The 15,405-nt window shown below is 44.8% G+C and overlaps 1 long non-coding RNA gene across 1 annotated transcript; it reads left to right on the top strand.

The window, feature by feature from the left end:
• Positions 1-44: 44 nt before the first annotated feature.
• On the top strand, positions 45-14,921 carry LOC123050985 (uncharacterized). The gene is made up of 3 exons (XR_006423879.1): positions 45-1,299; positions 1,371-1,439; positions 14,871-14,921. It is a non-coding gene; the product is annotated as an uncharacterized lncRNA (long non-coding RNA).
• The last annotated feature ends 484 nt before the right edge of the window (positions 14,922-15,405 follow it).

Below are 15,405 nucleotides of genomic sequence, written 5' to 3'. Positions count from 1 at the left end.
TTTTATCGTCAACCGTTCGCTGGTTTTTTTCCTCCATGTGTCCACTCAACCGGTTCCCCTCAACCCCCTCAGCTTTCTCTCAGCAAACCCTATTTTCCTCCTGAAACGCATCTCATCGTCTCTCTCTCGGGGCGGTGGCGGCGGCGGCAATACGTGACGCAGGTGACAGCGAGCTCTTGCAGGTCTGCACCTCTTCTCAGCTATCTCTAGACGTACGCCCTGACATCTCTTCTCCCTTTCTGCGATCATTGGCAATGGTGTCACCACGGAACAAGGGGCGATGGCGGCCGGCTGTGCGAGAGTAAATTGAGAGTGGCCTCGAACGATCGGTGGCCTACTCTTGTTCCAATCTCGCGGGAACAAGACCAGTGGCGGCCGGGCCTGGAAGAGTCTCTCCTCTCCATACCACCATCTTCTCCCATGTCCTTCACCGTGGACCTTCTAGCAGCGCCCACAACTCCCTAATCCACCCTTTGCAGCAGGAAGGGTCGCAGCACTGGCCTAGCGACCCCTGATGGTGTAGCGGACAGCCCCTCCGGCTCCTAGGCGCCCGAGGTTTCCTAAAGCAGCAGATCGACTGTGCCCATGTGATCAGGTGATTCAGGTCTAATGTCGGGTGTGTTTGCTTATTCTTTTGTTCCTTGCCTACCATAGCATCAATAGGTAATGTTTATCGCAGCCAAAACTGTCGGCAGGCTTAATCTCGGACCACTTGTCATGGGATGAAGGTCAGCCCTACCCTCGGCAAGCTTAGAGGTCTGTAATGAGCTCCCATAGCACACAATGCGATATGTGAAAACTTTCAGTTTGGTGCTTCTGTTCCTTTGGTTGTAGTCTGAATTGTCATTTGTCAGAAAACCATGCCTTGCAGAGGTGTTGCTCAAACGGATCCGCTTCAGTTTTATCCAACTACAATCAATTTGCTGGCTAGGCTTGCATGATGCTCAAGTGGTGGCATTCAAGATGCATATGCAATTGTGATTGTAGTGTGATTGAATGCCTACTAATTACAGATATGCAGTTACAGGAAATGAATTGCTTTGATTAATTAGTTGCGTTATAGTGCATATTGTTTCTTAATATTTATCCTTGCCACTGGGATGCTATGTTCAATATTCGTGTGTTCTTCAGTTGTCGCTAACATAAGGCTGCCACACTATTTTTGCAAGGATATGGAAGAGCGCTCCCTGATGGTTAATGCATGGATTTTACGAAGAGAATGTCCGTGCATTATGAATACGGTTTCTTAATGCATAGTTGTTCACATGGAAAGGTTTTCGATGAAGACAAACTCTGAAGGTATATAACGCATACCCTCTTTTCTATTTCCTTTCTGAAATTCAGAAACAGTTTTCACTTGCCTACAACAGGTTCTCAAGTCAAAGCGTACATGAACGATGGTTGGCAGCTCATATTCCCCTCCAGATTTTTATGTAAAGGTATTGACAGAATCACTTGTGTTCCGTTACGAACATTATAGTGCAGCCCGGCCGAAAATAAGTACAAGAACCACTGGAATTCAAGGTGCGAATATACATAATTGAAAAAATGTAATTAATCTCATCCCTTCTATTTAAAAAGAACATATCACTGGATGTGAGTAGAGCGGCAGCTCATGTGTAGCAGGCCAGCGGCACTTCCTAGGCCAGTGATGCCGGTGTGCACTATTTGCTTCTGCAGGGGCATGTAGGCGCACTGGTAGAAAAAAGCCCTTTAGTCCCGGTTCGCAACAGCCTTTAGTCCCGGCTGTGCAACCGGGACTAAATATGCGCGACTAAAGACCCCCCTTTAGTCGCGCCACTTACGGACCGCGACTAAAGGCTTTAGTCCCGGTTCTTGTGGCTGACCGGGACTAAAGGCCCGTCCACGTGGGCGCCCGTGGTCCGTCGGGACGGAGGACCTTTAGTCCCGGTTCTCGTGGCCAACCGGGACTAAAGGGCTCCTCCGCAGGTTTAGGGTTTTAGCCCCCCTAAACCTGGTTTCTTTTTAGTTTGGAGTGTTTTATTTCTTTTATATTTTATTTTGTGTTTTATTTTAATTTTGATAAAGTTTCAGTACACATATTTTACGCTACTATATACATGCATATGAAATTTCAAACAAGAAGAATTCAAGAGGAATATATAATATATATTCAATCTCGGGTGACCATATACAACTTCGAACAAGTTTCCATACACAATTAGGATGGATGACCATATACAACTTCGAACAAGTTTCAATCTCGGGTATGCATATAAATTTCTTCGTCCTCGGTATAGTGTTCTCCTTTAGGATTGATGACTTCCCTCATGAAAAATCCTGCTAATTCTTCTTAAATTGGTCGGAAGCGAGCTTCTGGACTAAGCCTCCTCCGCAAGTTATCCGTCGCGTTCCGCACGCTATCCGATGCCTTCCGCTCAGTGGTGTGTCTCCGGATGTTCTCACAAACATAGTATCCACATAGATTGGTCCCCGGTGGCTGCTTATCCACATTAACTAACCTTCTGAAATCTAGCTCATGTTTGAATTCACCGACAATTTCTTCTGAGAACCGTCTCCAAACCCTACAGGGCAAAGAAAATTAAATGAACAAGGAAGTTATTAGTTACTTGATATTAGGAAATGAACGAAAGAGACCGATCGATATAGAGCTCAAATGATTGAAAATAATTATTTTTGCAGCATTTTTCTCATGTCGGCCCAACGCTTTGGATCCGAATCCATAGAGTCCATGATTAGAACTCTGGAGGTGTGAAGTTCAATATTTAGCAGAATCCAGTGGAACCTGCGGACACGTTACATGCACAGTCATGCATAACTCATCGATTAGACATACCATGCATGGAGTAAACAAAAGAGAATGGGCACAAGAGAGAAACACTCACCCAAAATGGTAAGGAAATAGAATATGACTTTTGAGTTGATGCTTTCTAAGAAACTTGTACAGGTCTTTCTCCATGTCTTCGGGGTGATGTTGTAACACATGTCCATTAACGATATGTGGGTCAATGAACCCAACATCATGGATGTTTCTTATTTTGCATTCCCAAATCTTCAATCTGCATAATAGCGTACGCAACAATATAGTTAGGACAATATATATATATATATATATATATATATATATATATATATATATATATATATATATATATATAGTGCAGGCAATGAAGAACGAGATGAGGTAGAAATAAATCACTTACAGAACGTAGCAACTCAGCATAGATTTGTCGAGGTCACGCAGATTGAACAGCTGGAACAATTCACTCATATGAATTTCTACAGAGTACCGTTTGGTGTGATGCTCATCTGTAACATCCGCATAAACATATTCTTTGTCGGCCCATGTTATGAATTGCTTGTACCAACGTAGCAGATTTCGCATTTGTGGTGGTAGACTCTTTTCCCGCGCAGGCTCGACGAGAGGCCCATTCCGCACATATTGTAATGCTATCTCACATACTGGCGCATCCTCAAGGCCTAAGAAGGCACGAAGAGTCAAACCAATCTTGGACGCTTGTTTCATGGCACCCGGTACAGTCAATCCAAGTGCTGCCGCAGCTGCTATGATCTCGGGGTCCTCTTCCGGACCGGCTTTCACTATGAGCGGGGGGATCGATTGTTTCTTCTGCATCCCGAGCTGGTCAACTTGTTTTCCCGCTTTTTTTACTTTCTTCTTTCTCCTCCTTCAATATTTTTGCTTGCCTACGAAGTTCATGTCCATAGTCGTCAGGCATATTCAGCTCGGCTTGGGACGGTGTCGTCAAAAAATCCTTAGCCCACTTCTTTTGCTTCTCAGTGAATACTTGCTTGGGCTCAGGCTCTTTTTTCGCCTTCATATCCGCCTTCCATTTCTCATAATCAGCAGACGCGGCCAATTTGGTTTCAGCTTCACTAAGTTCCCCAGGCCTTGGGAGGAGAGGCTTCAGTGATGGCTCCGGTACCCTTGTGGTCTTAGGTACATAAGGGTCCGGGTTAATAGTCCAGGAGCGGGTTTCCTTGCTGTCCGCCTGCTTCCGCTTCTTCGCCGGAGGTGGATTGGGGGGCGTCGTACCCGCCGGAGGAGGATTGGGGGGCGTCGTACCCGCCGGAGGTTGTGGATCGGGGGACGGCGTCGAATGGCGTGAAGGAGGTGTAGGTGAACCACCACGACCACGACCACCGCCACCACCGCCACCACCACCATCGGAGGGGGGTGGACTTGCTAGCCTTGGCGCCTCGCCTGGAAACACTATGTACTTCTTTTTCCATAGAATGAACTGGCGCTTGACATCTCCAAGTCTTCTCTCCCCTTCGGGTGTAGGTTTGTCAATCTCCAGGTCCTCAAACCCTTGGACTATGTCTTCCACCGTGACACGAGCATAGCCATATGCAATGGGGTTGTTGTGGTGGAGTGCTCCAGGTGTACAGGGTAAAGCATTGCCGCTAGCTACCTTCGTGGAAACGTTCCCCACGGGATAATGCAGATCACATTCTTTCATCTCCTTTACATAATCCACGGGGTAGTGAGGCTCCGGTGCACGAATCTCGATCATCGGTGCACTAGCACCAGGCGGGGCATCCGTGGAAGCCACGCTGCTTCTCCGCTGCTGGCTTCCGCGATCCGCTTCATGATCTTCATGCGGCCCTGCAGCCGATTTTTCTTTCACTAGTTCATGCACGGTCTGCTTCAACTCATGGAGTTCCGATGCAAACTTCGTCATAAGATCTGCATCCCGGTCCGTCTTTCTCTTACGGCTTCTGTAACAGTACGGGTCATTGTCCTGGGAAAACCCTACTTTCCACGGAACTTTGCCTTTGCCTCGTACACGTCCTCCGTGTTCATCATTCCCGAGGGCTGTTGTCAGTGCGTCTTTCTCTCTGTTGAACTTGATCAAGCCCTCTTGAGCTTGGGTCATTGCGTCAATAAGGGCTTGGGTGGGAGCAAACTGTCTCTGCCGGTGAACACACACCCCTGTCTCCGGGTCTAGCGATCCCCCATGCCCGTACCACCAGCTTTTGGCCCTTGGGTCCCATCCCTCTCTACCTAGAGGGATTCCTCGCACCCTCAGGTCCTCCTCCATCTTCTGCCACCTAGGCTCCGAAAGGCGGTATCCTCCTGGCCCCATAATATGATGGAACTTTTTCTTACTCGCATTATCCTTATTTTTTTTGATATTTCCTTGAAATGCTCCGATTGCTTTTGCCTCACAAATTCTGGCCAATCATCTTTCAGTTTCTCATGTTGTCCATTGAAATCCGGAGTCTTGCCCTTGTTGACATAGTCACGGGTTAAATTTTTCTTGAAGTTCCGGAATGCTTCGCCCATCTTCTGAAGAGCGAACTCTTTAAACTAGCCTCCTCCTCTGACGTCCACCCGGAACCTTGTTACCGAATTCATCGACTTTGTTGTATTCCGGAGGTAGAATCAAATGTTCCATAAGCTTTCTCCAGCAATCCTTTTTCGTTCTCTTGTCGACAAAATTGAAACCAAGACGTGCCTTCTTTGGCTCCTTCCATTCCTGGACGGTGATCGGGACGTTGTCTCTAACAACGACTCCGCATTGGTTGATAAACTTTGAGGTGTGCTGTAGGGGCTTGCCGGTTTCACTGACAAACTCAATGGCATATGTTTCTCCTGTTTTCATCGCCTTGGATTTGCCACGCTTTGTCGTACTCGATCCGGAGGGCTAAAAAAAGAAAGAGAGTCGCGCGCGTTAATACATATGTATTCACATTTCAGTAAGTTTGTATCACGAGAGGTTCAATGTATATATATACCTCGCCAGAGGTGGTTGCTACTTGCAATTCGAGATCGTCGGTTGTTGACGGTTGACCTCCGTCGACAATGTCCGTTCCTTCACCTTCTTGATCATCGACAATCTCTGTTCCACCATCAAGGTTCAGATAAGAAGAGACTACATCCTCTTGTTGCTCATATTCTGAGCCCGGCACATAAGGAATCTCATTGTTGATGATGCCCATTAAATAACGTTCAGCCTCCGGATCCCTAAGCGGCTCGGTTCTATCGTCCGCCATATGTCACTCCTGCATGTAGTAAAAATTCTTTAAGTATAAAGGAATTAAAAAATAAGATTAAGGGGACATAGAGGAGGAGGAATTAAAAATAAGATTCTTTAAGTAAAAATTCTTTTTTTCTTCTTCTTCCTTTCTTCTTCCTCTTTCTTCTTTCTTTCTTCTTCTTCCTTTCTTTCTTCTTCTTCCTTTCTTCTTCCTTTCTTCTTCTTCCTTTTTCCTTTCTTCTTCTTCCTTTCTTCTTCTTCCTTTCTTCTTTCTTTCTTCTTCTTCCTTTTTTCTTTTTTCTTTCTTTCTTCTTCTTCCTTTCTTCTTCCTTTCTTCTTCTTTTTTCTTCTTCCTTTTTCTTTCTTCTTTCTTTTGGTTTTCATTTGGTTTTCATTTTTTCTTCTTCCTTTTTCTTCTTCCTTTTTTTCTTTCTTCTTTCTTTTTCTTCTTTCTTTCTTCTTTTTTTTTCTTTCTTTTTTCTTCTTCTTTTTTCTTCTTCCTTTTTTTTTCTTCTTTCTTTTTTTCTTCTTCCTTTGTTTTTCTTCTTCCTTTTTTTCTTCCTCCTTTGTTTTTCTTCTTTCTTTTTTTCTTCTTTCTTTTTTCTTCTTCCTTTTTTGTTTTTCTTTTGTTTTTTTTCTTCTGTTTTTTTTTTCTTCTTCCTTTGTTTTTCTTCTGTTGTTTTCTTCCTTTTTCTTTTTTTCTTCCTTTTTCCTTTTTTCTTCCTTTTTCTTGTTTTTCTTTTGTTTTTCTTCTTCCTTTTTTTTCTTCCTCCTTTGTTTTTCTTCTTTCTTTTTTTCTTCTTCCTTTTTTTGTTTTCTTTTGTTTTTTTCTTCTGTTTGTTTTTTTTCTTCTTCCTTTGTTTTTCTTCTGTTGTTTTCTTCCTTTTTCTTTTTTTCTTCCTTTTTCCTTTTTTCTTCCCTTTTCTTGTTTTTCTTCTGTTTTTCTTTTCTTTTCTTCTTCCTTTTTCCCTTTCTTTCTTCTTCTTCTTCTTCCTTTTTCTTCTTCCTTCTTCTTCTTCTGCCGACGCGCGGAGGACGGCAGGCAGGGCCAGCGGGCGGCGGGCGGCAAGGCGTCGGGCGGCGGGCGGCAGGGCGTCGGGCGGCGGGCGGCGGGCAAGGGCGCAGGGCACGGGCGGCGGGCAAGGGCAGGGCACGGGCGGAGGCGGCGCTCACTGGGGACGGGGGCGGCGGCGCGCAGGGCTTCGGCGTCGGCGTCGGCGTCGGGGCAGGGCTTCGACGTCGATCGGCGTCGGGGCAGCGCTTCGGCGTCGAGAGAGAGGAGAATGGGAAGTGGCGAAACTGCTAAGTGCAGTATTTATAGACGCACCTTTAGTCGCGGTTGGGGAGGCGGACCGCGACTAAAGGTACCCTTTAGTCGCGGCTGGCCACACCAACCGCGACTAAAGGGTTTTGGCGCCGCTTTAGTTCCCGCGCAGAAAGACCCTTTAGTCGCGGTCCTCCTCCCCAACCGGGACTAAAGGGTCTGTGCTGGAACTAGCGCGGTGCGGTGGGATGTTTAGTCCCACCTCGCTAGCCGAGAGGCTTCGACAGTGGTTTATAAGCGCGGCTGCGCTCACCACTTCGAGCTCCTCTCAAATGCAGGCTTACGGGCCTATTCTGTCACTATGTGCCTGTGGGCCTACTGGGCCTTCTGCGGGCCTGAATCCTGGCCCACTAATGGGTTTCTAGTCGTATTCAGGCCATGGTGGCCCAGTAGGTGGCATATTTTTTATTTTTTGCCTTTTTTTCTGTTTTCTTTTTTGCTTTATTTATTTTGTTTTGTTTTTCTTCTTTTTTTTCTTCCTTTTTCTTCTGTTTTTCTTCTGTTTGTTTTTTCTTCTGTTTTTTCTTATGTTTTTCTTCTGTTTGTTTTTTTCTTCTGTTTTTCCTTTTTTCTTCTGTTTTTTTCTTCCTTTTTTCCTTTTTCCTTTTTTCTTCTGTTTTTTCTTCTGTTTTTTTCTTCTGTTTGTTTTTTTCTTCTGTTTTTTCTTATGTTTTTCTTCTGTTTGTTTTTTTCTTCTGTTTTTCCTTTTTCTTCTGTTTTTTCTTCCTTTTTCCTTCTTTCTTCTTCTTCCTTTTTCCTTTTAAAATCAGAAAAATAAAACTAATTCATTTTAAAATCTTAAAAATACAATTATATATCAAAAAAATCAGAAAAATAAAACTAATTCATTTTAAAATCCCTTGAAGGTTTGATAAAAGGTTTGATACATCATTCAGTTCATCGACCAAATACAAAGTTTGGTACAATAAATTATTACACATCAATTCTTCCCTTGTGTCCCTGCTTGCTTACGATTGTGCCGTATCCATGGAGCATCCTCATCATTTAACTTAATGCTTGGGTCAGTGTTCACTTTGAAGGGCGGAATTTCACCAAACATATTATAATCTTCTGACATGTCTGTCTTGTCCTCCACTCCCACGATGTTTCTTTTCCCTAAAAGAACAATGTGGCGCTTTGGATCATCGCATGATGTACTGATCGTTTTCTTATCTTTCCGTTTCCTCGGTTTGCTACTCATGTCCTTCAAATAAAAAACCTGAGCGACATCTTTGGCAAGGACGAATGGTTCGTCAAGGTAACCAAGATTGTTGAAATCCACCATTGTCATTCCGTATTGCTCGTCCACCTTTACCCCACCTCCTGTTAGCTTGAACCATTTGCACCGAAACAAAGGGACCTTAAAGGAGGGTCCATAGTCAAGTTCCCATATCTCCTCTATGTAACCGTAATATGTGACCTTTTGCCCATTCTCGGTTGCTGCATCAAAGCGGACACCACTGTTTTGGTTGGTGCTCTTTTTATCTTGGGCGATGGTGTAAAATGTATTCCCATTTATCTCGTACCCTTGGAAAGTCGTTATAGTCGAAGATGGTTTCTTGGCCAACATGTACAGCTGATCTCCAACATCATTGCCATTCATTAAATGTTTTCGCAACCAACTGCCGAAAGTCTCCATGTGGGCCTTTCTAATCCAGGATTCAGGCTTCCCCGGGTTGTCCGAGCGTAAAATATTCTTGTGTTGCTCGAAGTACGGAGCCACCAAGCTGGAATTTTGCAGAACTGTGTGGTGTGCTTCAGTCATAGAATGACCGTCCATACATATCGTGGATTCCCTTCCGATCTTGCCTTTTCCATTTAGTCTCCCCTCGTGCCGCGATTGAGGAATACCAATCGGCTTAAGGTCAGGAATATAGTCAATACAGAACTCAATTACCTCCTCATTTCCATAGCCCTTGACGATGCTTCCTTCTGGCCTAGCACGGTTACGAACATATTTCTTTAATACTCCCAGGAACCTCTCAAAGGGGAACATATTGTGTAGAAATACAGGACCGAGAATGGAAATCTCTTCGACTAGGTGGACCAGGAGGTGCGTCATAATATCGAAGAAGGATGGTGGGAACACCAACTCGAAACTGACAAGGCATTGGACCACATCGTTCTGTAACCGTGGTAGATCTTCTGGATTGATTACCTTCTGAGAGATTGCATTGAGGAATGCACATAGCTTCACAATGGCTACTCGAACATTTTCCGGTAGGAGCCCCCTCAAAGCAATCGGAAGCAATTGCGTCATAATCACGTGGCAGTCGTGAGACTTCAGGTTTTGGAACTTTTTCTCCGCCATGTTTATTATTCCCTTTATATTCGACGAGAAGCCAGACGGGACCTTCATACTGCTCAGGCATTCAAAAAAAATGACCTTCTCTTCTTTGGTAAGAGCGTAGCTGGCACGACCTTGAAACCATTCCGGATGCCGGTCATCTGGGTCTTTCAAACGTTGCTGGTCCTGCCGTGCTTCCTTTGTATCATTTGTCTTCCCATACACGCCCAAGAAGCTTAGCAGGTTCACGCAAATATTCTTCGTAACATGCATCACGTCGATTGCAGAGCGGACATCTAGGACTTTCCAATATTCTAGCTCCCAAAATATAGATGTCTTCTTCCACATGGGTTGGTGCCCGTCAACTCCCCGCGGAACTGATTGTCCGCCAGGACCCTTTCCAAAGATGACTTTCAAATCCTTGACCATATCAAATATCTCAGCACCAGTACGTTCCGCAGGCTTCGGCCGGTGATCTGCCTTGCCGTTGAAATGCTTGCCTTTCTTTCTTACGTTATGATTTCGGGGAAGAAATCGACGATGACCCAGGTACACGTTCTTCTTACAATTAACCAAACGTACACTTTCAGTCTCATGTAAGCAGTGCGTGCATGCATTGTATCCCTTATTTGTCTGTCCCGAAAGGTTACTGAGAGCAGGCCAATCGTTGATGGTTACAAAAAGCAACGCTCGTAGGTCAAATTCCTCTCCTTTGTGCTCATCCCAGACACGTACACCAGGTCTGGCCCACAACTGTAAAAGTTCTTCAACTAATGGCCTTAGGTACACATCGATGTCGTTGCCGGGTTGCTTAGGGCCTTGGATGAGAATTGGCATCATAATGAACTTCCGCTTCATGCACAACCAAGGAGGAAGGTTGTAGATGCATAGAGTCACGGGCCAGGTGCTATGGCTGGAGCTCTGCTCGCCAAAAGGATTAATGCCATCAGTATTTAGACCAAATCTTATGTTCCTTGCGTCAGCTGCAAAATCTTTGAACACTCTGTCGATCTTTCTCCATTGCGTTCCATCAGCGGTGTGTCTCAACTCCCCGTCGGACTTACGGTCCTCTTTGTGCCATCGCAACGACTTGGCATGCTTTTTGTTCATGAACAGACGTTTCAACCGTGGTATTATAGGAGCATACCACATCACCTTGGCGGGAACCCTCTTCCTGGGTTTCTCGCCCTCAACATCGTCACCAGGGTCATCGCCTCTGATCTTATAACGCAATGCAGTGCATACAGGGCATTCATTCAAATTCTTGTATTCACCGCGGTAGAGGATGCAGTCGTTAATGCATGCATGTATCTTCAGAACCTCTAAACCTAGAGGGCAGACAACCTTCTTTGCTTCGTACGTACTGGCGGGCAACTCGTTATTCTTCGGAAACATATTCTTCAACATTTTCAGCAAATTTTCAAATGATGAGTCACCTACACCTTCTTGTGCCTTCCATTTTAGCAAATCCAGTGTGCAGCCCAGCTTTTTCAGACTATTATCGCATCCTGGATACAACGACTTTTTGTGATCCTCTAACATGCGATCCAAATTCTCCCTCTCCTTGTCAGTTTCGCAGCGTCTCCGTGCATCAGCAATGGTCCGACCAAGATCATCAGCGGGCTCATCATGTGCCTCTTCTTCACCTTCACCTAACCCTTCCCCACCTTCAGCATCATCCTCCATGAAAGTATCACCGAAATGATCATGATAGTTGTCATCGATATCATCCCCTTCTTCATCTTCTTCCATTCTAACCCCTCTTTCTCCATGCTTGGTCCAACAATTATAGCTTGGCATGAAACCGTGCCGAAGCAGGTGCATGTGAACGTCTCTTGAGGAGGAGTAACCCTTCTGATTCTTACAGACAGCACATGGACAGATAATAACACCTTGCTGCTTGTTCGCATTTGCCACTACGAGGAAATCTTTCAAACTCGTAGTGAACTCGCCGGAGAGTCGGGGACCGTACATCCATTGCCGATTCATCTGCATTATTATTATATAAAGTATATAATTAACCATCATGCATTTGTTAAACTAACTAGCTAGAAATACAAATTAAACAATGAACTACACACATGCATATTTTATCAATGACACATGAAAGGTTCAAGTTGCTAACCGCGATCGCGGAGGAAAAATAAATGAGAAAGCTCAAGTGTGGCTCGGACACTTCATATCATGTTTGTTTCAGGCTCTCGGGCATTTCATCAAACACCTTGTGTGCATAGGAGGAACCAAAAGCAAACCCACCACCCCCTTCTGAAAATTGTGAAGTGAGCTGAGTGAAGTGAAGTGAGCTGAGTCCTATATATAGGGATGGGCCTTTAGTCCCGGTTGGCCTGGCCAACCGCAACTAAAGGCCTTCGGGGACCTTTAGTCGCGGTTGGCCAGGCCAACCGGGACTAAAGCCCCTCCCGTCCGCCAGCTGGATGGGCCTTTAGTCCCGGTTGGCCTGGCCAACCGCGACTAAAGGCCTTCGGGGACCTTTAGTCCCGGTTGGCCAGGCCAACCGGGACTAAAGCCCCTCCCGTCCGCCAGCTGTCGACCGAGCGCGCTGGGCCCAGATAGTTGGTCGCGGGTCTCCTCCCGAACCGCGACTAAAGACCCCTTTGGTCGCGGTTCGATTGTTTTGGGGACTAATGGGGGCGTATGGAAGCCTCTTTTTCTACCAGTGGCGGCAGCATACATCGTGATTCTCTGCTGCAATAACTTGCAATGCAAGGTCTTTGCTGTGAAAGATTCAGGGTATCTGGGAACGATTGCTTTTGCTTTTGCTTGAACTATTAGATAAGCACACACTGCCAAAATATTTTGGTTTGTGTAGGGATTACTCTTACAACTTACAAGATCTTCGGATGTTCTTTTGTCTTCCAAAGTTCTACTGTTTTTTTTTGCGAGTGCCAAAGGTATACTAGATTTTCCTTTTTTACTTTCACATCTTCAAATTAGTGGCTTGTGGATTGATGCGCATGGTTTGGCATCACTCTATGGTGCACTTCAGTGCACTGTTGGTATTATAACTACCACAAATACGAAAATACAAAGGTGAACATGAGTGCGCGCGCACCCATGTGAATAGTAAATTCATAAAAAATACTAGAGAAATTAAAAAAATTCTGAAATTTTGCGCTATGAATCTTAGTCGTTCATTCTACTCACGTGTGAAGTTTCATGATGTATTAACACCCATGGTATTCTTAGTGAAGAAAATACAAATGCGATCATACTATTCATTAAACAGTGTTTTTTAATATAGCTTCGATTTTGTCATTTTTGCCCAGATTACCACGGATGTGATTTCTTCGTGAAACATCATATGCGAGTATACCGGTTGACTATGTATATTTATAAAGTAAATTCAGATTTTTTTTGATTTTTCTAGCATTTTTTTGAATTTACTATTCATAAAGGATGCGCGCGCACCCATGTTCACCAAATCCGCGGCTACAAATATTGCTATATTGCCAATATAGTAAAGATGGGAATTGAAATATCGGACGTTGCTTTGTGTCATAGTTGAAAAAAGAATAAAGAAAAAATGATAGTTGATTGTGTACTCATTTGAAAATTTATGATCTCGCATCTCTTATTGCGGTTCTGTAGCACAATGCGAAAGCTATGCTAAATAAATCACAGTGATTACATATAAAATATTATATTTTTTTGCGAGGTACATATAAAATATTTATGTACCCTTTGCAACGCACGGGCAATTACCTAGTTATACGGTATAACGGCTAACTTGGTCTTGGCCCAACCCAAACGCACCACGGCAGCGACGCGGGGTGGCAGACACGAGCGAGCGAGCGTCTGGTCAGGCGCGCGAGGAGCCGACCGCTCGAGGATAATTTTCGTGTTTTGACCCTTTTTGATAGTTGTTTCAGATCTAATCCTAGTTTGCAAAAATTTCGGGATCTGATCTTTTTCCTATCGCCAGTGTTCTTGGCGGTAGGGTATAACAACCTACCGTCAAGGTCTCTGGCGGTAGAAAACTTATCCACATCAGCAGCACGGACCCCTACCGCCAAACACGGTGACGGTAGCCTATATAACCCTACCGTCAAAGTGTCCGGCGGTAGGTACGAATACACACTGTGTCTGATACTTAGGAAAAAATTGCGGTAGGGCATGCAACCCTACCGCCAGAGACCTTGGCGGTACACTGTTATACCCTATCGTCAAGGACACTGGCGGTAGAAAAAAGGCCAGATCTCGAAATTTTTGCAAACTAGGGTCAGATCTGGATCAACTTACGGAAAAGGGTCAAAACACGAAAATTGTCCACTGCTCAAGTGGGCATCTCCCGATTCCAGATCCAACGAATCTTCAGTTTCCCTATCCTTTTCCCCCAAACCTAGCGCTACCTGGAGGCTCTGGCGGCGGCGAGCGACTCTAGGTCCGGCGGCCGGCCTTCTCCTCCCTCGGTTACCCGCTTCCCCCCGTGCCGGCAATCTCCCGCGGCGACAGCGCCATCCATCAACTAGCAGGCTAAGGAACTTATTGCTGCCTTAGAGTTGGAAGAAGTAGAAACCGGGATGGGTTTGAATCAAGAAATGGGTATTGGAAGACCATGTGATACTCGTTAGGGCTCTTATTACAAGATTATCAACCATGTTATCTCCATGTATCCCGCAGTAAGGCGTGTTCTCATCAAGATTGCAAAAGAGTATAACGGCACAGAGGCGGTAGCAGCAATGACTATGTTGACATCATTCCGGACATTTGAATTTGTTTTCATGGCACACTTGATGCAAGAAATATTTGAATACACCGATGACTTGAGTAGAGCTTTGCAAAAGAAAGATCAAGATATTGTTAATGCTATGGAGATTGTTGATCTCACAAAGCCGCACTTGCAATGCTGGTCATTGAGTCATTGATGTTATCATCTTGTTGTACATTTATTGTTCTATTGTATTGCTTTGGCATTTTTTTTAAAGAATACCCAACAGCAAATTCCTGGCTCCGCCACTGGCAGGAGGTTAAACAAACGAAACCTTTTGCTGACGTGATTGAAAGCTCACTCTTGGGGGAACTGTTGGCGAACCAACGCGTTGGTCACGCGAACGTTTCGTCGCAGACATACGGTGCCACGAATCAGTAACGACCACGCTTACTTAGAACCGTATGACGTGACAGAGCCACATGCATGCAGTGGCGGAGCCAGCCAGCTGAAGGAGCCGGGGGCAAAGTCTTTACACAACATTGTTGCCCAGCATTTGCCCAAGTAAATTAGTAATGCTAATAATGGTTTCTTTGTATTGTTTAGTGAAGAATGGCCGGATTGATAGCGATGATCAGTGCAGTGCGAGACAAGTACACGATCAAAGGTTTAGACCGAGGTATGAGATTAATTCATATGCGAGTGCAAGTGGCTGCATATATGACGACATATTTTCAGTGCATATATATACAGTATATAATGTGTACCACCAACGATATACTAATCATCGTTCACGTGTGACGCGACCCAGCTTGAAGCAACAAAAGAAGAAGAAGAAGAAGAAGAAGAAGAAGACGAAGAAGAACAAGATGATGATGATGATGATGATGATGATGATGATGATGAAGAAGAAGAAGAAGAAGAAGAAGAAGAAAGTCCATTTAGACTTTGAACAGGTAGTGGTTGGGTTGTTTGATCCTGTCTTCTACAGCTAAGGTTTACAGCGACGTATGAGCGTGCAAGTGGCTGTATATATGACAACACATTTTGAGTGCGCCTGATCATGCCGGCTGGCCAATAGGAGTGCCCCTGACTATAGCTAGAAAGGAATTATATTACTAGGTTGAAACGTCCAGCTTAT

This window comes from Triticum aestivum, chromosome 2D (assembly GCF_018294505.1).
Source record: "Triticum aestivum cultivar Chinese Spring chromosome 2D, IWGSC CS RefSeq v2.1, whole genome shotgun sequence".
Taxonomy (NCBI): Eukaryota; Viridiplantae; Streptophyta; class Magnoliopsida; order Poales; family Poaceae; genus Triticum; species Triticum aestivum.
This window is presented reverse-complemented; position numbering and strand designations above follow the sequence as displayed.